Below are 27,333 nucleotides of genomic sequence, written 5' to 3' on the forward strand. Positions count from 1 at the left end.
GCTGCTCTTAAAATGTATTTAATCTCTCAAGCATGCCAAGCACCGAAAGGGAGTGGTTACAACAAGGCATGTGATCCCCCAACTATGCTTTCTACCTACAGCCCGAGGAATTAGCTTAGGAAAATTAGTGACGGTGTGAGTGACACACACAAGGCATGCAACACATGCTTGCTAATAAATAAATGCATCAACGAAAGAATAAACATTTTAAAAGGGCTGAGAATAGAGAGATTAAGATACTACTTAAGGAGTTTTAGAGATTGTGCGCTTTAGACCACTGGCAAAGCTTGACAAATTTTGATGTTAAATTAGTTTTTCCTTAAGAGAAGGAATGGGTCGATTAACAGCGAACACACACAAACATAAGTGAAAAGTCTCTAGATGCAATCTCAGTAATGAGCAATAAAAACCCACCAAAGGGTGAAGACAGTAAAATCAGAATAATGAAGAGGTGACAAACTAGCTCCCTGTGGATAGTGATTCTATCCCCACTTCCCCACGTCCACCATTCCTCTAAAGAACAAGAAAGTTTAACACAACTCTGCCTCCTATTGTGAGGTGCGGTCATCCCAAAGACTGTTTCATTAAGGATGAGTTGTGAGAAGGATTTCTAAGTCAGTTCTACATTACACTCTGAGAGAAAGAAAAGCAGTTGTCTCTTCCTCTTTGCGAACAGAGCTGAATCCGCGGAGGTGAGTCATTAATTACAAGGTGGACAGAGACTCTGCAATGAGGATATACAAGGTGGGAAGTGCCTCACTTGGGACACTTTCCTCACTTGTGACACTGTCTGGTCATGGTACGTCCATGACTACCTCGCAGAGCTGTCTGGAGGGAAAAACTAAGCTTTACCCTGTGTTTATGCCACTGTTATTTTGAGGCTTTATTTTAAGTACCAAACCCATGTCCTCACAAGTATATGTGGTAAAAATATTTTAAAAAATATTTTTAAAATGGGAAAATTTATGGAAAGTACTCCTATGAGATACTGGATGAGGGTTAGCATGAGCTAAAACATAAAAAGCATGTCCAGGTTCAATGTCTAAGGAACTAAGGCAATAGAAGAAACAAACAACAACAACAACAAAGACAGAAGAGACAGTGAAGAGAGGGACGTTGAGGCTATCTGGGTTCAGGTGACAGAAGGGACAAGGGAGGTACTCAGCACATAACTGGAGCCAGGAGTCCAGGACTTGAAGGAGGAAAGTGAAAATGGAAGACCAACATTTTCTCATAGTATATGTAGTTTACAAATGAGAACAGAATGTCAGAATAAGATACCCTGTACTACCCAAAATTGAATAACGGAGTATTTGCACACAAATCAGCAAGAAGCTTCAAAAAATGGGACAGGAAAAAAATAAAGGCATTTCTTACATAGAAGCACAAAATTATTAAAAACAGAATAGTATTAATGCAAGCTAGCAGAGACATTTAAAGGAATTTCATTTAGTCTACAGATGTTTAAAATCCACCTAAAGATCTGGTGAAAAAATTAAAACAATCATTTCTTGAAATAGAAAAGCATTCATTGAAGTTCTGAGCAGGCCAAGTTCAAATTCAGGAATCTAACAGAGACTTGAACCTCTTCTTTTGAAAGAAACCCTCACAGTAGAGGAAGGAGAGAAGGAGAGAGAATAAAGGCAAAGGAAGCAGAGGTCTTAGCTTTCTACCTGTTACTTCCTGGATGACCACCTCGGAAATGGCATACTGAAATCAGAGCCTCCTCCTTGATTTTTATTGTTTGTGATTTTACGTTTAAGCCTCAAAGTTAATAAGATAATGCAAAGTTTGCAAGAAGGAAGTAAGCTGTCTCCGATAAGGAACAAAGGCAACAATTTGGGAATTTCTGTCATTTGTGAGATGTATTACAGCTACTAGACAGTCACCAATGTTCCAGAACTTTCAGAGGCGATTACACCATGTACCCTCCAAATATCTTCTTTCTCCCCACTGAACTAGCCCACCCAATGAAGACAGAATATCTCAGGAAGGAATCAGAGCAAAGATTTCTGTTTCTCTTTGTACCATGAACTTCAGACTGTAAAGATTGTTTCCTTTCTTGAAAAACACACACTATAGCTGCTCATGGACTATTCAGTAAGCTTCTAGGACTTTCTCTTAGAACCACTGCATTTTCATTTAAATCATTCACACTAAAATCATTTGGTATGAGAAACTGATCTTCCTTTCCTTTGAAGAGAAATCTGGTGGTAATCTGTTCCTTGTTCTACAGTGACGGCATTATACGCGGTCTTTCTGTGTGCGTTGGTGGGAGTGGAGTTTTCCTTGTGGTTTTTAGGCTTTAGCATTCGACTTGAGTTTTATAAATTCTTCACATGGGATCATGTTTAGGATCTCACACCCCTTCAGTATGATGTTTGTTTGGTTGGTTTTCTATTTTAATACAATGATTGGGAATTACTTCTTCCATGTGAATCCAGAGTGGGAAGGCCCACCGTAAAATGATCTTTCCTGTCCGAGCACATGCAGGGCACTCAAGCAACAGCTGCTATAAGTCATCAAGTTAGCTTGCGGGGAGTGAGGAAGCTTTCTTTTTGTGTTGAATTGCATAAAGGAAGACGCATGAACATGAACGGAAGATGCCGCGTATGGCAAGTGTGGACCCTGTGATTCTTGGGTTCTTAGAGTTATAATGTGACCTTCAAACCACTCAGATCAAATGGGAAAAGCCTTCTCCTGATATCACGAGGTGCCACATAAAAAACACAGCACTCTTTGATTTCCTCTGCCTGAGGGGGGAGCAGCCTAACCAGGCCACAGAGGAAGACAATGCAGCCCATCCTGATGAGACCTGATAGACTAGTCAGATGGAAGGAGAGGCGGTCCTCCCCTATCAGTGGACTGGGGGAGGGACATGGGAGGAGATGAGGGAGGGAGGAAGGGATTGGGAGGGGATTAGGGAGGGGCCTACAGATGGGATACAAAGTGAGTAAACTGTAATTATATAAAAACTAAAAGTTAAAAAGTGAATAAAAAAAATACACAGCACCAAAGTAGCAGGCTCACATGTGCTATGAATCACTCACTGTTTCTTAATGGTTGCCTGCAAAGCTTCAGTAAAAGTAGAAATTTTTAAAGTTATAGTATAGTCCATGTAACATCTGAGTATAATAAGTTTGTAGATGTCACATGTCTGCTGGATGCTGTAAAATATCTTTTTATGATAAGATCTTATCTTCCTTCAGATTGGTTGTTCAGAAGTCAACAAATCAAATGATCTACTATCAGTTACCTTTACAAATAAAAAATAAAATAAAAAATTAGGTAACTTCTCGAATCCAGGAAATAAAAAGACAAATGGATTCAGGTAACTATTAGGTAAAACAAAATATTATCACAAATAATTATAAACTTAATTGAGCTAAAATGTTAAATATACCTCCAATACTGTTATATGCAAGCTAGCATGTTTACCCTCTGTACCTGAACACGCTTATTCATAAAGAAATGAAACAACAAATATCTAAGATACAAAACTGAGTACCTTTCTGGGAAGAAAGGAAACAAGAAACTGCTATTGCCTTGACTTTCCTGAAGCTGTAAATTTTGTCTCACTGAATCTTTACATAAGACGTAAGAAATCACTAAGAGTATCAAATGCCTCAAGAACCTTCACTTCTACAAGTCAGTGCCAAGCAGAAACAAGAATTGAATCCAGGACTGCCTAGCACAAAACCATACTAATTAATGACAGAAGCAATAACTACATCAACTCATAGCAGCCAACGGATGGATTCTGCCTCAGTGGTCACTTTGGATAAGGTTCTGTATCTTTTTTTCAAAGAATCTTCTATTTAATGTTATATTAACATTATTTTAAGACCAGATGCTCCATCTCTACATTTGTAACATCAGTAACCTGCTGAGAGGAAGCTGATGTTTCTGGGAAAGCATATCAGTGTGTTCCAGGGCAGAGCAATATGACCAATTACTGTGTGGTCACTCAAACTTGACCCTTGGCTTTTTGAGACCATTTTTCTGTTTATAACTTAGACCACACATTCCAAGCTTGCTTCACAGGTTCCACTGCTGCCTCCATGCTTCTGGGCACACCACTCTACCAGTTATGAATCATTTTTAAAGGGACTTTTGAAGAATGAAGGATAAACATGGCCTCTGGTAAGAATCATCTGTGAAAAGTACACTGAAGGCTTTTATTTAGCTCATCAACAAAGCAACTTCTATTTTCCACACTTATTTTCACTAAGGTGTATAGTCTGGCTTTGCTTTTGTTTTGGGAGTAGGGTGTTTTTTGTCATAATTTGTTGTGGTTTTAGTGATTTTAAAAAAAATTATATATATATGATCTCAAAGACCAAAAGCTTAGGGATAAGGAGATGTCTCAGAGATTAAAAGAACAGACTTTACACTGCTCTTGCATAGAACACAATTTATAATTCCCAGTACTTACATCATGTGGCTCACAGCTGACCCTAAGTCCAGCTCCAGGGCATCTAATGTCCTCTTCTAGGCCCCCAAAGCATTACGCTCCTGTAAACAAACCCCACACTGACACATACAACCCTAATTAAAATATTTTTGAAGAAAAAAAAAAACTTGTCTTTTCTAACTCGTGATCTTTCTAGAACCAGAGAGAAGGTGAAAGCAGCCACTGCAAGCAGCTGCACAGACTACCATCACAGCAGACACTACGTCCAAGGCTCAGCTAAATTTAAAAAAACGCTAATGTCATTAGAGTCCAGATTTAGAAATTAACATGCTTTAATATACTTTTTACAAAGGTGTATCCTCCCCAGCATGATGGTTATTTAACAAGCTAAATTCTAAACATTACACTAAATATTTGCTATTGAAAATTAATTAACTTACTTAAACATAGTTTACCTTAATATATTAAATTAAATTTAAAGGCAAAAAAAAAACTGTTTTGGATAAGATTTTTAAAAAGATAAAACCAACGCAAATACATTTAATTGAAAACATCATCTCCCAAACTGGTAATGACTGTGTGTCAAATATACCCTGTCTGAATGTATACTTTGTGTGACAGCACCTTGTCCATGTCAGGGTTTATCTAGCTCCGAGAAAAACAGCAGCTGCAGTGCTGATTCACTAACAGCTGCTGCTCTCCTACTGAAAGCAGTGCTTCTAATGTCCGTAATTCTCTCATTGTTGCAGAAGCTGTCACGGAGTCATCAGCCTGGCTGTGTCAATTGATATTCTCCCTTCATTGCAACACATCAGAAAGAACTGGTGAAAATACCATCTTGTGGACCTTTAAACACCAGAGTAACCACACACTCATGAAAATACACCCATTTTGTAAAATATATGATTTTAAAAAAAAAAGCCATTGTTGCAGATGCTGACGGACTGTGTGCTTTTCAGTTGAATAATCCCACCCACCTTCCATGCTTCCCTAAGGAGTTGTTTGCAGTCTATCATATTCCAACTGTAACAGAAATGTCAAATTTAGGACCATGAGTACAGTACTATCTCTCAAAATGATATGTTAAAGTCATCACCTGTGGTACCTATGAATGTAAATGAACTTGAAAGTAGTTATTGCAGGGTAACTGAAATTAAAAAAGAAAAGTCTCAGTAGAATAAGATGAGCCATTAAGCCAATAATGACTGCTGTCCTTATAACAAGAGAGGAAACAAATGTTTCATCTCATAACCAGTAGGCATTAGTTGATATCAAGTAGTTGATATCAACATGGTGACTGATACCCAGAAGAACAAAGGGATACCCCTTTGCTCTATCATTAGAATATTTTCCATGATGTTTTACAAGCAAATCAAATGCAAAAGAACTGATACCAAAATGGTAAGATCAAAGAACCAATTCACTGAACTGCTGCTTTGTACTATCTCTTGGGGACAGCAGGACAGAGATGCTAGAATACAGACATCTTTGCCTAGTGTTAACTCTACCACTGATGACCTCTGCGTTATTCAGAAAGTCAAACACTCTCTACAACCTTCAGTTTACTCCTGAGTACCACAAGACGAACACTCTCACCAAATTCACACAGCAAGTGCTCAGTAATGGCTAGCAATGTCACTACTTAGCTCAATGTTGGCCTAAACTGGGAACCTCTCCCAAGGACTCTGCTTTTTCTCTTTGAATCAAAAAGAGACAAGGTCAATAAGAAAATTAATCAACTCTAAACATACACATAGTGCCATAAGAATTACTTATATAACCGCACTATACCCAACTAGAAATGTTAAAATATCCCAAATTTTGTCGGTAGGAAAATTTCTAAAATACATTAATTCCTCTCTCTTGTTTTTTGAGTTACTAATAACTACCATCAATATATACTTAAAAGCTACTGAGTAGGGTAATGTTTTTATCATTTGGGCTTCCAGTAACTTTTACTAAATATCATTAGATGATTAATTTTTTTCTGCTTTAATGTACAAAAAGTAATTTCTTGTTAAAAGCAAGCTTATCTAATAACTGTTTCTATAATATTCTTGTGGAATGTATATAATTACCCTTGTTCATTCAAATGCTGATATCTCTACCCCACTATCTGGTGTCAATCAAGACATTGCATTGTGATGTTTATTCAAAGCATCACCTGTCTCAAGTTTGTGTAAACATGCCACCATTTGTTCTGTGTTGTCAATAAAACGACCAGCCAGTGATGTGCAATGGGGAGAATAGGGTGGGACATCTAGTCTGGAGGGAAGGAGAAGGAAGCAAGGAGAAAAGAGAATGTCAGGGAGGACCTTGGAAGCATGAGGGACAAACTGGACCTAAGATATGACTAAAAGCAAGTATAATGTGAGAAATATGAATGGTAGGAAACTATGTGGGTTTGGAGTTTAAGGATGGAGTAACTATTGCCCAGCATTATACTCTAGGTTAATCAAATTAATTCTAGTCTCTATGTGATGATTTGGGTATAAAGATGGTTTAGGAATAACCACTGCTTAGCTAAAAGATAAATCAATAAATATTAATAACCCACAACAAGTAGTGCCCAACTAATCTAAGTATCCGCACTCTTTAAATCATACTTTAACATAATTTGGTGGGGGCGGGGAATAAGCTTCCAGCAATACAACCCAAACTTAAAACCTAAAATCTCCAGGTCAATTACTGTCTCTCTTAAGAGAGACCCTTAAACAGGCCCAGGAGCAAAAGACAGCCTACTGTGGGCAGACCTGAGACTTAACATAAAAAAACTGGTTGCTGCTACAGTCTAACAGGAGGGGTACACAAGCATGGCTTCCTTATACTGTGGCTGGCTCAGCACAGCTCACAAAAACAACAGCAGCCATGGCTGGAAAGAAAGGAACTGGGGGCAGACAGACCTCTAGACAGAGCTTGGCCTAAAACTGCATCTAAAATAAAAAATGCCACGGCAGAGAGTGTGTTCATCTCTTTTAGCTTTGTTTTGGTTGTCACAGTCATGGATCTGGTTGCAATATGTTTAATGGTGATGGCTCTTCTTCATGCCTTCTCCAAGAAAGTTCAAGGAGAAAATGGGGAAAAAGCCAACGATAGAATTACTAAGTTACAAACAATAAAAAGGGCACTCTTCCTAATAAAAATTAGATTAACAACAGCTAAAATTCAAAGCTCTCTGGTTGCAAGATACTTGACATTTCACAGTAACAACAACTAAATTCCAAAATATAACCAACTGGGCTTTGCCTGTTACAACCTAAATTGGCACAACTGACCCAAAACTTAAAATTTTCTTGTCTCTTTGCTTAATTTTCATTTAAATGTTTTGTGTTGCAATGATATGGATTTGAGAAAATATATTTGAACAAGTTGGTGAAAGCACATGCCTTTAATTCCAACACAAAGTAAAAAGAAACAGGCAAATCTCTGAGTTCCAGATCAACCTTGATTTACATAATAAAAGCTAGGATGGCAACTCCTGCTGTTTAGCCATTTGCAGAGATAATCTAAGATTCAAAATGACAAAATTTTCCTTAAGGTTACTATGTAAGTTCTTTTTTCTTAATAATAGATGTTATGTCCTTACTGATGTAAAGATTGGATTCACATCAATTTTAGGTTTATGTAAGAAGAGATGATGTCACACTGCTCAAAAAAGGCCAGCCAATCTCAAAACTGATACTTCCACAGAACAAAAGGGCATTTTGTCTTAAGAAATATGTTCTTTCTTAAGAACTCAAAATTAGTCTGTGAGACAAACAAGAAAACTGCATGCCTCCCATGTCAAAAAACTTTTAAATGCTGACTAAATTAAGGTGTCACACTGCTCTGGAAGCTGGCTTATCCTTTCAAACTTGAGACATTTTCACAGGGGACAAGCATTGGTCATGCCTGATACAAAAAAGACAAAGGAGGCTTACAGGTGGCAAAGTATATGCCAGCCTAGTTAAGTCATAATAATTCAAAAATTATAGTTTATATGTTTAAAAGGCAGAACTGTCCATCCCATATCAAAAAGGGGGCAAGCCAAAGATAGCAAAAACAAATGTAGGGAGTTTATATAAAGTTTGGTTATAAAAGCATAGCTGCCCATTCTGTATAAAAAAAGGAGCAAGCCAAAAAATAGCCACAACCAATGTAAAAATCCAGGCACAAGATGCCTAGGATATGCTTAAATGCTAAAGGTAAAAGAGAGTTTATATATATATAAAGTTTGGCTATGAAGGCATAACCACCTATTCTATATAGAAAAGGGGATGAGACAAAAATAGCTACAACGTATATTAAAACCTAGGCCTAAACCTCTAAACAGGTACAAGATGCCTAGAGTATCATAAACTCTAAATTAAAAAGTTTATATAAAATTTACTTAAAACATTCCTTTTCTATTGCTCAAGGCAACCAGCTTGCTTCTCCAATGGGAGGGCCTTCTCTCGGGAGATGGATAACAGCTTGGCATAATAAAACAGATGCCCAAGAACCCCAAAAAGATATTTTGATCTATACAACTTTGTTTTGATTTCAACATGATAATGATTGTATGTTCATTATTTATTAATTTTAGAACAATATAATGCTTGTGAGAAGTTATATGTTTGCAGAACAAAAGGACTAGACACTAGAGACGCTGGGTCAAACCTAACAGAATTCATCCTTCCAATATGCTGAGACGTTGACACATCTGTTTCAGCATCTTGTATATTCCAGCATTCTGCTTGCTCCTGCCTCAACTGCTTCAATTGCTATTTCTCATCAAAGCCTGATCCCAAGAAAGCTTTGAAGAAAGCTGCCAATCTCAATTAGTCCAGCATTTTAGACTGTTCCGAACAGGACTTCTATTAAGCCTAAAATTTCTCAACATTCAAAGACTGGACCACAAATGATAATGCTTGCTTAATTAACCATTTTTCTGATTTTCCTTTGGGCCCCCTAATGGGATTTCTGCATGTCCAAAATGTCAGCTAGAAGTAATGTATGAGAATGACGAACAATTTTCCTTAAGGAAGGTTTTGATAGGTTTGTGGTTGTTTTCTGTGGCTATGAGTGTTTATTGTCATTGTGAGATGGTTATAAATTATTAGTGGTCTTATTAAGAGAGAAAACAAGGTTAGACTCAGGAATTCCTCTCTTTCCCTTTTTCTTTTCTCTATCTTTCTTACATAAGTAGAAAAGGGATTGAAAAGAAAGAATCTTATAAGATATCTTATAGGAATAATAAGACAACAGGTCGATCATTGAATCTACTCACCTTAAGGTTTTATTTGCTATTCTCAAATAAGATTAATTTTAATTCTGGTATAGGATTTTGTATATTGATGCAAAATAAGTATTTTTAATACATTGGTAAATTTTAGTATATTGATACAAATTCAAGGTTATTTACAACACTTTTAAACTGCTATTACAAACTGTTTAGGTTATTAGGTAATAGGTAATTGTTAGTTAATCAACTCATAATCATGTCAGATACTAGTCTAATTTATCACAGGAGTATACATCCTAGGTTTAACAGATATGATTTTGGAGACAGGTCAATTACAAAGACCTGTAAGTAAGTCTTCAAAAACTTCAGAGACCTATTGAATATGGCATTTTAAAATGTCTTTATTATTTTAAAGATTCTTTGACAATGAGACAGGTCATCTCCTGGTAGCACCCTGCCTACCTCAAAGAAGATAATGAGCATTGAAGAACCTCCATATGGAGATGGCTTCAAATGTGGCAAGCAAGCCAACCAGGCAAAAAGAAAATGCCCTCATTTCACAACAGACAGAATTCTGCCAAAAATGGTCAAACTTAAATGCAGGATAAGTTGATTGCCAAACTCTGCCAAGACAGGGTAAGCATGTCCAAATAGTTTCTTCTTCACATATATGTCTGTCAAATATACTGAGCCAGAAGGCTAAAGATGACACTCTAACGTTATTGAGAGTTTTGGGTGACTCTTCAGGCAGCAAACTGTCTCTGTCAATTTTTTATTTTTTGGAAGCTGATAACATGCACTTCCTATTTATTCCAGTACTTATTTTATTCCTTCTCAGATCTCTGGTGGGGTTGAAGACCAAATAGTTACAGTTCCACAGTTAAGCTTAAGTTGTTTAGAATTTAAGAACAGGTTTCCATATAGGTGTGGAGAGCCACTTGTTTGTCAGGATGCTTTATGAAAACCGTGTTTTCACCTTGGCCTTCACCTGGAGACAGGATGTGTTGCCATCCTATTGTTTGAGGATCACACAAACAGATGGTCGAGGTAAACAAGTTTTGACTTTCCCGTGAACTTCATTGTATCAAAGTGATTTGCTCTGACTATAAGAAGGGAATGTAAAATAAATTGAGTGCCTAGTCTTCTACTAGAAAACCTCTTGAAAAAAATCCCATGTATAGTGTCTTGGGTTTTCTTATTATTATTTTCTTTCAATCCTCACTCCCCACTCAAGAACTGTTCAACTCTGCCAGCAGGGTCTGGCAAAGTTTAGCACCCACACAGGGACCTTGGGATACAGGGAAGCAATGAAGGACACCGTGGGTGTTGGCAAACTCATAAAGAGAAAAGGGAGCAATGAGTAAAATTCGAGAGTAAAAATGAGACAAGGCATTAGCCTTATGTTTTTTGTATGGAATTTAATTAAAAGTAGTCTGTATATGCAGCTCAGGACTGAGAAAGTGAAATTTTCAGGATTAGAAAAAAAGGAAAGAAAGATGGGAGACTTTGGAGATTAACCATTGGTTCCTCCAGAGGAGTTATATGTCCCTCCTAATGACAATTTTTTTGTTAGAAGAAAACTTTGAGGATGACTTAGATCCTGAAGAGGTTGCAGAGTGCAGAGTTAGAGGATGAACAAGCTAGGCAGAAAGAAAAAAAATATAACTCAGTTTTATGGCTTTCCAATTATAGATTAACCTGATGGACAGGGTACTATGGTGAGAGTCCATGCACCTATATCTTTTAAATGATTAAAAGAATTAAAAATTGCATGCATTCAATATGGTCCTGCAGCACTTTATACTCAAACTCTGTTAGAGTCTTTGTCTACTAAGGTTCTCTACCCAGGGTAGTAGAAGCAATTAGCAAGAGAATGTTTAGCAGAAGAAGATCATTTATTGAGGAAGCTAAAATTTGCTGAGCAATGTCAAGCAACAGCTAAAATCACTCTTGTTAAAAAAAAAAAAAAAAGGAGAGGGGGAGCTTCTTAGATTTTCCAGTAAGAAAGCTAATCGTTAATTCTGCTACAAAGCTTCTATGGTGATAAAAAATGGATTCAACAAATAGCAAGGTGTTTTGTCTATCTGTCTTGTTCAATATGTCTTGGTTATAGATTATTGATTATTGGGTATGTTTTAAATCTGTAACATAAAGTTAACTTACTTAAAACCTAGGATTGGAACCATTTTAAACAACAAGTAGATATTACTCATATCCCAAATTTTGGAAAACTAAAATATATTCACATAACAATTGATACTTTTTCAGGACTTATCATGACAACTCCGTTATCAGGAGAAACCGCCAAATGCATTATAAATCATTGCTTAATGTTTTGCTACAATTGGTATTCCTTCCATTATAAAGACTGATAGTGGTGCTGCATATATTAGTCAAGCTTTTCAGCATTTCTGTGCACAAATGAATATAAGTCATAAAAACAGGTATTCCATATAATCCTCAAGGCCAAGGAATTGTGGACCGTGCCATGCCTGTACATCTCTTAAGAACCAATTACAAAAAAATAATATAGGGGAGTAATATACCCAAATCTTAATCATGCTTTATTTTAAATTTTTTGAATGTGGATATACAAGGCCATTCTGCGGCTGATCGATTGTGGTACCCTAATACCAAAGACTATTATGCCCAAGTAAAATGGAAAGATCCAATTACTGGAATATGGCAGGGCCCTGACCCTGTATTAATATGGGGAAGAGGGCATGTTTTTGTTTTTGCATAGGACTCAGAAGGAGCCAGGTAGATCCCAAAAAGTTGGTGTGATTTACAGGTGTTCCCAGAAGGAGGATGTTTCTGTTGCTGACCATGATGTATTCTGTCCTGATGATGAACTGACAGCTATATTGAGCTTATGATCCTCACCCATTTTTGTTTCATTCTTCTCTGGAGAGAAGATATTGTGCAAAGAGACCTCTTAGATACAATGTGACTGGACTTGATTGATCTGGTAATCAGGACAATTCCCAACAAAATCAGAAAAAATGGAAAAAAAGAGGACTGAACATGGGACTTTGGTCTGATTCTGGTTTTCAGCAGACACATATTTGGAAGCTCGTTACAAAAACTCTTGGAAGCACTATAACTGCCTAAGAATATTCTCTTTATGCTTTGTTGTTTTGGAAATGTTAACACTTTTACACAAGATTCAGACTTTAATGTTTCTTGCCATCAATGCAAACTATAGGTTTTGATTGTGCAGCAGCCTTTCATTATGGTTCCTGTGAATGTTTCTCAGGCTGGTATTTTGATAAGGGGTCATCTTCTAAGTCACTTTTATGGAATGTTATAGGACTTGGCCTATTACTCTTATTAGGAGCATGTCTCCTACCAATGATACTTAAGCTGATCTACATATGATTAAACTCCAGCATCTACCCTAGCGGAGGTAATAGTCAAAGGCAGGAAAGATATCTCTAAAGAATATTCAACCTAAGACAGGGCATAAATGACAGAATTCATGCACCAATGATAGGTAAGAATATATCTTTCAAGAGAAACAACCTAAGACAGGCACAATCTTCTGCTCCATAGCTCTTAAGTTATGGTCAACTTTTAAAATATAAAAAAGGGGGACCTGTGGAGAGCCACTTGTTTGTAAGGATGCTTTAGTAAAAAATATTTTTTCACCCTGGCCTTCACCTGGAGACAGGATGTGTTGTCAAGTTCACTTTCTTTTGTTTGTGTGAGAGTCATAGAGACAGATGATTGAGGTAAACAAGTTTTGATTTTTCAGTGAACTTCATTGTATCAAAGTGATTTGCTCTGACTATAAAAAGGGAGTGTAAAATAAACTGAGTGCCTACTCTTCTACTAGAAACCGTCTTGAAAAAATCCCGTGTGTAGTGTCTTGGGTTTTTTTATTATTTTCTTTCAATACTCACTCCCCACTCAAGAACTCTTCAACTTTGCCAACAGGCTCCAGCAGAGATGTAATTCCAATAAGGACAAAGTTAATTTAGGTACAGGACTCTAAACTTGTCAAGATAGGATAAACAGATACTTTCTCCCAAGTTGCTAAATACACATAGACTGGACATTGTACATGTACATTTTACCTAATAGTTTTCATAATTTTATAATTATTATTGTATTGAAAGAGAAGAAGCCTTTTATTGGACTTAAAGGGGGAAATATTGGTATAATATTCTTGTGGAATGTATGTAATTTACTCTTGTTCATTCAAATGCTGATTTCTTTACCCCATTATCTGTGATGTTTATTCTAAGCATCACCTGTCTCAAGTTTGTGTAAACATGCCACCATTTCTTCTCTGTGTTGTCAATAACATATACCAGCCAGGGCTGTGCAATGGTGAGAATAGGATGGGACATCCTGGTCCAGATGGGGAGGAGAAAGAAGCAAGGGAGTAGGTCAGAGGTCTGCAAGAGAGAACTTTGAACCACGTGGAGAGATGAATCGGACCTAAGATGTGACTAAAAGCAAGTATAATGAGTAAAATCTGAATGTAGAAAACTAGGCAGGCCTGGAGGTTTAGGATGGAGTAATTATTGCCCAGCATTGTGTTCTAGGTTAATTAACTAAATCCTAGTCTCTGTGTTGTGATTTGGGTATACAGCTAGTCTAGAAATAATCACTGCTTCACTCCAGATAAATCAATAGTAAATATTAATAACCCACAACATATACATTATCTTACTTTAAAAATTTTGTTTTATCTTTCATATTTAAAGTTCCACATATCCAAAAAATATATAGTTATCTCATCCTAAATATTTTCTCCCAGAGAAAAAAATTTAAGTTTAATAATTTGTTATTTCTCAACTCTTCTTAACTGTTCTTGGACAATCAAGAGTTTAAACATATACATATACAGTTATTTATTTTAAAGTATTATAAATTTCAAAAGATTTTTGAGATCCAGAAATGGATGACTCCAAGGAAACAGAGTTTTCCAGCCACATGCACATATATGGGAATGGACATACAACTGACAGAGACTGTAACAGCATGGACAAGAGCTGCATAAACTCGCACAAGACAAAAACCACAGCACAGAGGAGTACAAGTTAATACAAAATCCCAACTCCAGCCAAGGTGCTATATGCAATTGATTTCCTTGAAGAAGAAAGACCAGTTTTCTTCTGTGAAGTGATACTAGTTATATACCCCCCACCCCAGGAGAGGTTCAAGACTTAGGAATGCTTGGCCAACACAAATTGAACTCCATATTTTTGTGGTTTGGTTTGGTTTGCTTGTGGAACATTTATAAAGGGAATTATTGCTCAGCTGTTAAGAAAAATGAAAATTATCAAATTCACAGGTAAGTGAATGGTGCTAGAAAAAAGGTATCATCCTGATTGAGGTAACCCAGAACAGAAAAGACAACTATATGTTTTCTCTTATATGAGGATATTATATTTTAACATTTAACTTTAGTCTGTGTGCTACAATCTGAAAACCACAGAGATTAGGGTTCTGATAAAGAACCATGTGGGGTAAAAGGGCTCTCCCAAGTAAAATGAAATAGAATAGTGTTATGGAGAGATAATGGTGAAACTAGAATAGGAAGATTAAATATGGAGGGGATGGAAGAGAAGGGTAAACAAAAAAATATAAGGAGGGAAAGCTAACACTAAGGGCCTTTTGAAAAATCATGTGGAAACCTACTACTTTAAAAGTTTCCTGAAATATTTACATATATGAAAGGATTCTAAATGGACTCACCAAATAATAGGGGAGAGAATATCCCAACTAGATTTCTTCTGAAGTAAGTAAAATGTCTATTGTCAAGAGTGAGTTATATTTTGTTAAGTCATTGGCCAAAGTGTTCTCATAGAACCACCCCAAACATTACAGTCTGCTGGTTGCTCTCCCAAACCTGGTGGTAAGGCCCTATTTGTGAATGTAAGATTTACTTAAGTCACAAAATTGGAGAAGAATATCTGGTGTATAACTAGAGCTTTCATTTATACTGAAGAGTATTCATGACTAGATGATACTCAGCATGCCACCAAAAAAGGAAATATAATCAATATCTCCCAGATACAAATCCTTTGACCTACAACAGTGATCTGCCTCAAGATATACTAGTTCAATAGTGGCACAAACATTATGGGAGTAGCAAACTATTTGTTTTTAATTAAATTTAAGGCCCAATAGAACTCATACCTGACACTGTTAAGTGGCTAAGAACTTGAGACTAGATAGGGCATGGGTCTAAGAGAAAACCTATTATTAAAAGCCTGCTAAAGGAACATAGCAATAAAATGACTCCTAATGACATAATTTTATATCCATTTTTGGTGCCTTACTTAACCTGCGGAAGAGAAGCTTCTTTCTGAAGATCAAAAGTAACATAGAGACCCACAACTTTGAAATGTGCATATGTGAGAGACTTTAGAATACTCAGTTCCTATTGGGGTGTCTTTATCAAACCCTTCCCACCAAAACTTAGGGATCTGTGTGGAAGACGAGGCAGAAGGACTTTAAGAGACAAAGGTTATAGATGACTCCACGGAAACAGTGCCTTTGAGATACAACAGCATTGATGTACATGTGAACTCACAGGAACTATGGCAGCACTCATAAGACCTGCACAGGTTCAAGCCAGTTAAGGTCACAGCACTGAGAGGAGAAAGTAGACACAGATTATCACCCTAACCAAGAAACTATCAGGAATTGATACCCAGTGTGAAAGATGAAATCAGTTTTCCCCAACAGTGTCACAGGGTTTACCAACCACAGTCCAGAGCTGGCCCCATGCCCAGGAGTAGTTCGCCAACACAAAAGGAACTCAGTAGTATTTTTGTGGAATTTTGGGTTAATTTTTCTTTGTTTTTGCACTTTTATCCTATTGGTCTTTTACTTTGTTTTTATTTTCATTTAAGTGCTTTTGTGTGAAGGGGATTGTTTTCCTGTTTTGTTGTATTTTATCTTGTTTTGTTTATCTTATTTTGAAAGATGAGAAAACATAAAATTGGATGGGTAGAGAAGTGAAGAGGATATGGGAAGAGTCAGGGCAGTAGAAAAAAACATGATGAAAATGTAGTATGAAATTTTTAATGAGTAAAAGAGTAATAAAATCTTTTTTAAAAGTAATGTGAAACTGGATGGGTAGGGAATGGGAAGGAGGACCTGGGAAGAGTTGAAGAGGAAAAAGAATGAGATCAAATTATCTAAAATTCTCAAGCAATAAATAAAACATAAAAAATAAATAAGATTTCAAACTATCGATTTCAATTAATCAGTTTGGCCTGAGATGAAGATCAAGACTCCCACCTGTTATTCTTTCCAGTTGTGTCACTGTAAGACTTGATGAAAATGTTAATGTCAAATGTAGTTCTTCCAATATGTACTAAAATTAAACATGAGTAGAGACTTTGTTCCACCTTCAAATAGTTTAAGAAATAAAGACTTGCTGGGTGGTTTTATGTCAACTTGACACATAAACTAGAGTTATCTGAAAGGAGGGAACCTCAATTGAGAAAATGCTTCCATAAGATGCTACTTACTGTAGGGAATTTTCTTAATTAGTGATTGGTGGGAGAGGGCCCAGCCCATTGTGAGTGTTGCCATCCCTGGACGGGTGGTCCTGGGTTCTATAAAAAAGTAGATTGAGCAAGCAATGAGAAGCAAGCCAGTAAGGAGGACCCATCCATAGCCTTCCCTGCTTGAGTTTCTTTCTGTGACTTCCTTCAGTGACAGACTATGATGTAGAAGTGTAAGCCAAATAAACCCTTTCCTCCTCAGCGCACACGAAATGACATTCATCGTTATTAGCTGTCAGCAACACATAAAGCAATACCAGAATGAAACATTACACACACGACAATAGCTATAATTCTAAAACACACAATGGCAAATGCAGTCAGGCATGAAGAAAAGCTGAAAGCCTTACTCATTGCTGGTTAAAATGTGAAAAAAAAGTACAATCTCTTTGGAAAGGAGCTTGGCAGTTCCTTCAATTGTTAAACATACTTGCCTTGTGATGCAACCTCTCCGCTTGTGAATATATAGTTAAACATATGTCCACAAAGACTTGCTCAGGAATGCTCATATCAATGGAAAGCATAACAAGCAAAATATGGAAAAACAAACATCACAAATAAAATGGAGCATATCCACAGAATACAGCATTATTTGGCAATACGAAGAAATGAAAGGACTCATGTTTCAAGACAGTTCAGCTTTCTAAAACATTATGCTAAGTGAAATAAACCACATGTACATGAAATGTCCAAAATATCCACATTGAAACAAAGGTTTGAGTGCTGTGGGTAGAGTTGAGAAATAGTTTGGGAGAGATCAAAGGTCATAGGTACTGGTTCTAAGGTTTGAGCTGAGATTTTTTTTTCCACTTAAAACTCAGTTCCAAATCTATATTTCTGAATGGATTGCACATTTCCAAATGAGAACGTGCTCTCTTTAGTCTGTTCAAAGCCACTGGAAGTAGAATATATCTCTTAGTTCTGATATCTTTGCTGTGGTTTGGACCTTAAATGTACCCTAGTAGTTCCTGCTCCTCAGAGTGGCGTTGTGAAGGGTAGGTGGAAACCTTATGAGTGAGATGCAATGTGTGGCTCCTGGTCATTAAGACAGAATGTCTTTGAAGGAGATGATGGAACTGTATGCTTCATCTTCCTGGCTGTCCTATAAAGTATTGAGTTTTGCTGTGCCCTGTGGTCCCCATCATGATAAGGTTGTTTCATGGGGTGGGAGGTCATAGAGCCAGCCATTAAGTTCATGTCAGAGACAATCCCTGTTCCCCTTACTAGGTAACCCACTTGGGTACTGAGCTGCCATGGGTTACATCCGAGCAGGGGTTCTAGGTTATATCCACACATGGTCCTTGTTTGGAGAATCAGTCTCATAAAAGACCCCTGTGTCCTGATATATTTGATTCTTGTTGAGCTCCTGTCCTCTCCAGGTCATACTAACTCCCCCTTCTTTCATATGATTCCTTGCACTCTGCTGAAGGTTTGGTTATGAGTCTCAGCATCTGCTTTGATACCCTGCTAGGTAGTCTTTCAGAGGCCCTCTGTGGTAGGCTCCTGTCTTGTTACTTGTTTTCTCCTACTTCCCATGTCCATCCCATTTGTCTTTCTAAGTGAGGATTGATCATCTTACCTCAGGTCCTCCATCTTGTTTATCTTCTTTAGGTGCACATATTTTAGTATATTTATCCTATCTTATAGGACTATATAAGTGAGTATATATCATGTGTGTCTTTCTGCTTCTGGGATACCTTACTCAGGATGACCTTTTCTAGATGCCACCATTTGCCTGCAAATTTCATGATTTCCTTGTTTTTAATTGCTGAGTAGTATTCCATTAAGCTTGGGTTTTAAGTACTAGTTAAGAATATGTCACTTTTCAAACATGGAAACTCTTGTCTCAGCCTGAAGGACAACAGAGTCTTATATTTTCTCTTTCTGAATTAAAATTACTCAATGCTTGTGTAAAGGAAGGCTGTTCAAGCACTTTCAGATAACATAAAGAACTAAGAGATCATGAAGAATGATCTCACATTTTATTCATCAGTATCTTTGTCATGCATGATATCTGTCTCTAAGGAATGACTTCTTTCTTAATCTGAACTGAGAGAAACCCAGCATGGTTAGAGTTGAATATCCCAGGTGACCGTAACTTTGAAAACATCTTTCCAAAGAATACTAACAATATACTGTAACTCTTTGTGACAGGTGATTTTACTTGTCAACTTGACTGTATTAAAACATATCTCATCCATTAATGAGACACGTCCTTGGATGTGTCTGTGGGGATATTGCCATAGGTTTCATAGAGAAAGAAAGGTCCACCCTGAATGTAAGTCACAGCATCTCATGAACTGGGGTCCTGGACTGAAAGAAAAGGGGTGAAGGAGAAGGCCAGCTGAATGCCAGCATCTCCTGCTTTCCACTTCTTGATCCTTGGAGATTTGAGGAGTTCTCTTTCTATTGAACCCTCCGTGCCATCCCTGCCATGGTGGACTGGATTCTTTGCAACCATGAGCCAAAATCAACCTTTCCTCCCTTTAGTTTTGTTTTTTTCTGGGCATTTAGTATAAGTGATAAGAAACGTAACAGTACACCTAAATTTCCTGGCTTTAAAAAATAGGTATGAGTGTATTTCATGTTATTGAAAATCCTTATTATCTTCAGTAAATCAGTTAATAAACACTAATTATCAAGAGAAATACAGATCTTCATCAGCAGTGATTTTTCAGTCTTTAGAACCATCCATTTCCTGTAACTAACATATTTATCCAAAAAGGCCATGACTTCTCTTTGACAAAGTCTAATTTTACTTCTCATAAGTAAAATATAATTAAATTTTTAAATAACCTCATTGTGGTCTTTAATACTCATGTAAAATATTAGCTCCATTATCAGCCCATGATTCTGTTTGCCCATGGTTTACCCTCCTTATCTAAAGAGTGTCCAGGGTTCTGAGTAAGGAGGCGCTCAACACATATGTTAAATTAGGGTTAGGCAAATAATGGGATTGCTGTCATAATATCACCAGGTGCTTCAAATGTACAGGAACTACGAGAAAATCTTTATGGTCTTTGATGTCACTCAGAAGTAAACAGCATTAATGGACAGCAATCACTGACATTTCTATTTTATACGTGAGTTCCAAGCTCTAATACATTAAGTAAAATATCCAAACTTTCTCATTTAGAAATTTTTGGGGCCAAAAAAAACCCCACTATAAGGTAATAATGCTAAAATTATTGTCAATAATTACATTGAGCAAGTGCTGTGCTAACATAAAGTTTTAAGTATGCATATAAATGCTATCTTCATAAAAATTTCATAAATCAGACAGTATTATCCCTAATTTACATGGGCACTGTTAGCTCTTTTCTGTAAGCCATGTGTCTCCCGGCTGAATCAACTTAAGGGGAAGTGTTTTGAGTTTTGGTTTGCGGAGTCTTTTTTCGTGCTTTCTTGCATGGGCAGAACATCACAGCAGCAGGAGTCTCTGGCAGAGGAGAGCTGTTTACCTCACGGTGGTCAGGAAACAGAGTAATTCAGGAAAGTGCCAAGATTAAGAGACACCCCAAAGTACTTGTCCCCCTGATCTACTTTCCCCAGGTGGGCCTCACCTTCTAAAGTTTTCAAAATGCTGTTTCTGAAAGACCAAACATTCAGAACTTGAGCCTGTGGGGGACACTTACATTTAAACTGTAACCAGAACACAAAGTATATTATTCTGCCCTCCTCTCATTACTCTCAATTTTTAGAAACTTTTCCTTATTGCCCCTGTAAGTGAGAAGCCAAAGAAGAAAGATAAACTTACGACGTTCTCAAAAACAAACAAACAAAAAAAAAAACCATTTAAAATTCTACTTTGGGTAGAAACCCTGGTTAAGCATAAAATACAACAGCAGTAATTTTTATGTTGTTGTTTTAAAAAAAATCTAAAAGACGCTACCAAACAGGCATTATGACAGCACTTTGAAGATAGCTGTGATTATTACCTTTCATTGTATCCGTGAAAAGCAGTCTGAGGTTGGGAGGAAGGCGTCCAAACAAATGTGCAGGCTCAGAACTGACAGTATTGAGACGGCTTCAAATGCATCATACAACCAATAAATATATCAACCATTGGTACTTGTGCTGTCTTGGGAAAAAAAAAAAAACATAGTGCACATAGGATTTGGTAATATTGATGGCTTCAGGCATCACCTGGGATCGAGGCATAGCCAGCACATGGAGAATATATCACTATGTATTTGGCACGATGTACAGAATGTAACAGTAGAATTGGAGTGTCTGAGTGTTACCATGGGCAGCACCACAACACATCTGACGTTACTCAAGCCATGTCCCTCAGTAACTCCAGCGTGAGTCATACCCTTCCTGTGTTTGCAAAACTGATTTATTGGCTTAATAAGTACATTGAGGTGTGGCTAGAAAGCTGGTGCTTAAGTTAGTTTACTTCCTAATCTTTTAAAAATTAGAAATACACAACGGAAAGAAAAGCTAAAAAAAAATACAAATACAGTTTTCTGGAAGGAAAATCATTATAAACAAAATTCTAAGAAATTCTTTCTAAGTCATGGTGACCCCAGAGGCAGCATTTGCAGACAACCTCAAACAGAGAATCCAAATGCACCTGGATTCATTCCCAAATTGGACCCCTACAAAATGCCACAGATTACACTAATCACTAAAGCCATGTCAGTTCTAAGATATTAGCCTATCATCAACCATTCATGTCCATGAATAACAATTAGAGACACTACCAAAAATTACAATTCTAGTTCAGGATGAACTTTAGAGGTAAATCATTCCCCCATGTATGTTGAAGTTAACTGACTAAAAATAACAGCACAGTTATCAGCATTTTGGTGACACTCGTGAGTGCTCCCAATGACTATATAGCCAACAGCAACAATTTCTGATGCAAGTTTTATTGGGTAAAGGCAAACACCAAGGCTGACTGTTGCGGTTTGAATCTGAAAGGTCTCCCTTAGACAGGCTTATGTTTTCTATGCTCAGCCCCAAGCCTACAGTGCTATTTTAAAATCTGTGATTTCAGGAAGTAAATCCAGAGGCCAGAATGGCTAAAGTGAGTGACCCAGTAGGAACTAGACTTTGAAGGGTATATCTGCCTCACTCCTCAGTATCTTTCTGTGCCCAGGTGAGCTACTACAGCCACACACTTCCAACACCAAGGCCTCCTCTACTCCTGCACCACCATGGTGGACTAAGACACATGAAACCATAAGCCAAACTAAACCTTAAACCTTCCCTCCATTAAATTGCTTCTAGGCAACTCCTAGGTTCTAGGTTGTCATCTTGAGGAGAAAAGTAACTATTGTAATAAAGTAACCAATTAAAAGCTTGGATAACTGTTTGTTCATTTAAGTAGGAGCTAGCTGAAATAATCCCATAACTAGCAAAAGAGAACACAGAACATAATTCATTAAGAAATAAGAAAAAGGAAATTACACTGCTAAAACATAAGTCAAACTCTGGGCCCGGGGGAGATGATACTCCAACCAAAGACCATGTATGGAGAGGACTTAGAACCCCTGCACAGATGTAGCCCATAGCAGCTCAGTCTCCAAGTGGGTACCCAACTTGGAGGGGAACAGGGGCTGTCTCTGACATGAACTCAGTGGCTGGCTCTTTGATCACCTCCCCCTAAGGGGGGAACAGCCTTACCAGGCCACAGAGGAAGACAATGCAGCCAGTCCTGATGAGACCTGATAGGCTAGGGTCAGATAGTAGGGGCTAGGGGCGGAGGACCTCCCTTATCAATGGACTAGGGGAGGGGTATGTAGGGGGAGAAGAGGAAGCGAGGGTGGAACCGGGAGGAGATTAGGAAGGGGGCTACAGCCAGGATACAAAATGAATAACCTGTAATAAATAATAAATTTAAAAAAAATCTCTTGTTCAGGCTTAAAAAAAACATAAGTCAAGATGAACTTTAATTAAATAGGGCGGTCAGAAAACCCTCTAAGGAGGGCAGTGAGTAGGGAGACCTGGCAAATTTACAGCATGTGTTTGTAGAGTAAATAAACACAGCTACTGGCAATCTTGCCTTCAACAGAATGACTCATTTTATCTGTATTTCACATCTGTTTTTACATCTTGGTGCCACCATCCTTTCCAGTTAGTTCACCCATTTGACCTATGTGGGCCTTTCCACACACGGTGAATTCCTAGAAGTCTAATAATGTGAAACATTTTAGCAAATTCTCCCATAGTCAAAATGGAAGTCATGCTTGCCCCTTATGTCCCCCCTCCCCCATGGAAGCATAATGCCTAATGGGTCCATTGATTTGGAAAGCAAGACATTTTTAATTTGTGTGTGCTTCTCTCATCCACTTACTGAGTGGTCTCAATAGCTGCTGGTTTAGAGTACAACTACGAATAAGAAAAGGCTGTGCAAGAAGGCCAGGCTGCTGTGTCCTGTCATTTGGGGTTTATGACTCATCAGATCTGATGCTGTTTTAAGTGCCAGTAGCTGACAAGGATGCTGTTTGGAGCCCATAGCAGACCCTACAAGTGAGTCAAAGTAAACCCTGAGGACCCTTTCCCAGAAAACTATCCTTCTTTTGAGAAATAGCATTTGCTTAACATTTTACTACATCTCAGTAAGAATGTATCTCATGGACCATAAGCATCATGAACTAGTTGCTGGACCCACTAATGCAAAAGAACTTCAATGCTAAATAGAAGCCATGTGCAAAAGACTGAACCCATGCAAGTCTCAATGACACAAATAATTTACATCAGGAGCTAGCCCACATGTCCATAGTTTACATTACTGTCTTATTTATCTTCTTTCCTCTCAGCTTTCATCAAGAGTTTGCCATAACATACTGATAGAAAGAGAAGCTTGAGTCTGGCTTATAGATGTTGGTGCATGGTATCTAAGTAGTAGATGCAGATGGACAGCTATTGCAATAGAGCTTCTTTCTAATGTATTCCTGAATGATAGTGTGGGTCACTCTGCCAGACAAAGTCATATAATGTATTAAGATGCCTGCTTGGGAGCAAAAGAAATACTGAGTGGTCGGCACAGAAGTTTGTATTAAAGCATACCAGGTCTGGCTATGTATCCAGTTCTAAAAAGAAGGTGTAATTATGAGTATTTACTTTATTAGATGCATGTAGTTTTGCTTTCATCTTCCCTTTAGGCATTTATCATTTAAACTTTATTACACATAGTTTTTACAGTGGTATCATAATGTTTAAGCCACATGGTATAAATAATAGCAAATACCACCCAGTGACATGCCCTTCTCCCAGAAATGGCTAGTATAGTTTTGGTTGCAAACATGCTTCAAAATAGTTGGACCATATTACAGAAGGATGACTTCTTCATTCTCCCTGAGATGAAAGGTGGTTTATGAAAAGGCATAGGGGTGCTAAGGGAATGAAGGCTGGGCCTTGACGACAACTCCATGAGTCAGGTTGTTGAGGCCATTGTCCTCAGTTATCACATACTGACGTAAGTGTTGCTGTGAGGTATTTTGTAGACGTCATAGCATCTGCAATCAGCTGACTCTAAGAAGTTTATCCTCGATAATCAGGGTGGGCCAGCACCAATCACTTGAAGGACGTGAGAGCAGAACGAGGGTTTGTTGAGATGAATTCTTTCTGTGGAGAGATGTTTCAACTATTGCTCCAAAGTTTCTGGCAAGTTCTTCTGCCAGCTCCCAAAGTCACTAAAGTCAGTTCCTTGTCATTTGCAGTGTACATCGACAGATACAGTTATTTTCATATCGTGAGGATGAATAAGAGTAGAATATATGAAAATGATTTTTAAATGAAGTTTCCAATAAAAAGGGAAAGCTGCCTGTCATTGCGATTTGCTGAGGAGGACCAAAATTACAGTATTGAATAAAGAACAGAGAAACGGAGAAAGCAAAGCTCTATATGGTGAATAATCTTACCCAATGCTGTACAGGTTAGAATTCAAAATGTTAGATTCCACAAGCTCCAAGTAATTGGATAATCACTGAAGATAACTGCCGTTTGCTAAGTGAATACTATCACTAGACCACTTTACCATCTTAAACAATGCCCATTTTAAAAATAAAATACAGACTTCTCCCCTTACTGAAAAATCTTTGGAAAAACTGAAGTTTCAAAACTTCATAGCAACCTCCTAAAATAAATTTTCCTTTAATATAAATACAGCATCGAGTGATGACTCAGTAGTTAAGTATACTTGCTTCTCTTGAAGGGGTGCTGGGGTCCATTTCTCATGACAATTATAACTTCGGTCTCAGGGGATCTGTTGCCCCTTTCCGACCTCCACATTCACCAGAAGGTGCACATACATATGTGAAGGCATTCAAATAGACACATAAAAAAAAAAAAACAAATACTCTTAAAAGCATAAATCATGAGAATGCTTGAATTTTGTTTTGTTTTGAGGGTTTTTCCACCAACCACAGAAATATAAGTATATGTAAGGTCTGAGCCCAACAACAGAAGGATGTATAAACCTAAACTCGGGTGATTCAGTGCCCAGCGTCCTCCTTGGCTTGATATAGAATATCTCCAAGTAAAAAGAATATGGTGTGACAATGCCTGCCAGGAAGAAGGTCAGCCACACTCCTGTCACTATAAGGAAACTCAGCAGCTTCCACCATTTCTCATCCTCTGCAAGCAGGCTTCAGCAGTAAGCAACCACCTGCCACCATCCCAAATGGGGATCTAACTATCCCCATTAGTAATGAAGAACACTTATTGACTAACGCACTTGTGTTTTGCAATGCTTGGGAAAGAGTGACGTGACTCAGTCTTCACACACTGCCAGTCCTGAAACACCACAGCTTTTATGACACAGAGACCACACCGAAGGCAGCCTCTGCATCAGCATCCCGGATGGCTCACTATCCCTTCCGCCCAGGATCAACATTGCGGTCCAAGCATATATGACCAGACCTCTCTGCTTATCTGTCTGGATATCAGCTTCCTCCAGACTCTGTGTCACCATGGCCGACCCACATGCTGGGATACCATCTGCTGAGCCTTCCTGGACCTCAGGGACTCCAACCTGCTGGCTGTCAGATCCACCTCTGTTGCCATCATCTTCTTCCCTGATCAAGAGCCTGCTGACTTGGACATTCGCCCATCAGTTAAAGTAACTTCCAATTCCAGTTCCTCCTTGGGCTCTGATGATGGTGGTGAGTCTTTAAACAAAACATGCTGATACATTCCTCTCCCACCAAGCTCGTCTATAGTGAGCTACTACTCTCTTCCCTGTTTCTAAATCAGAAACCACTTCAGTTGAACAGGTTTCAAGCATAATTGAAACAGATGGTTGTTTACTAGGAAATAAGTCATGTGCCAACCCATACTAAAGAAACCTGATAACAGCTTTCACAGATAAACAAGAGTAAAAAAAAAAAAAAAAAAAAAAAAAAGTCAAGTTAGCATTCCAAACAGCCTGCTATCCAAAGCACATATGTAAAGACAGGATATTAGCCCCTTAGCATGGAAACAAAACTTTTGCACAATTAGGAAACTATTTTCAAAGCAGTTATGAATTTTTGTCATCATACACGAAGCTATGAAATGTGTAAATATTTTATTATGCATCTAAAACAGTTTTCTAGTCCTGCAAAGTCTTTGGACTTTTTAAAAAGGTGAAAAATTATAATCATCATCATCATTAGACTATATTACCATTAAAAGTCTGCATACAATGTATAGATCAACATAAGCTTAATAAGTTAAAGATGCTTTGAAAACAACCTTAAAGTGATATGACCTCCAAACTTGAAAATTTTCACAAATATCATAGCAAGTTACATCAAATAATATTACTTAATTAAATAGACAAGTGAAGAAACATTTTATATACTATACAAACAACAATGGATTTAATTTTAATATCCTTAAGAGAGTAGTACTAACATTAGTTTTATTTTACAAATAACACTGAGGCTTATAAAGGTTAAATAATTTGCTTGAGTCCATGTAATTCAAAGTGGGAACAAGGGAAACTCAAGATTGGTAATCCATGACTCAGTTTATGCTCTGTGCTTTGCCTCTGAGTGATTTCAGAGACTATTGTAGCCAGGAGTTGCCAAAGCATGGTAGGAAAGATATTTCATTTACAATTTTCAGGCTCTTTCCCAAAAAAATCTTCATGAGGTTTAAATGTTCACCTTGTGTTAGAAAGCATGCAGCAGACTACTAATTGATGCAAGAAAAAAAAGAAGGAATTACAAATTGCTGTTGTAATCGCAACCACG

At 37.6% G+C, this 27,333-nt stretch overlaps 1 protein-coding gene across 11 annotated transcripts in view; it reads right to left on the bottom strand.

Annotated features, from left to right (window-relative positions):
• Positions 1-27,333, bottom strand: part of Pkib (cAMP-dependent protein kinase inhibitor beta) — a 102,241-nt gene that overhangs the window by 48,971 nt on the left and 25,937 nt on the right. For 4 of the 11 annotated variants that reach the window (XM_060373234.1, XM_060373242.1, XM_060373235.1 and 1 more), the window contains one exon: positions 21,085-21,227. The exons of 5 other annotated variants lie outside the window; for them this stretch is intronic. The gene's annotated coding sequence lies outside the window, so the exon portion shown is untranslated. Of the gene's footprint in view, positions 1-17,110; positions 17,198-21,084; positions 21,228-27,333 lie in introns of all 11 variants that reach the window. 2 more of the 11 variants (XM_060373243.1, XM_060373240.1) reach the window with 1 other exon arrangement.

This window comes from Meriones unguiculatus, chromosome 20 (genome assembly GCF_030254825.1).
Source record: "Meriones unguiculatus strain TT.TT164.6M chromosome 20, Bangor_MerUng_6.1, whole genome shotgun sequence".
NCBI lineage: Eukaryota > Metazoa > Chordata > Mammalia > Rodentia > Muridae > Meriones > Meriones unguiculatus.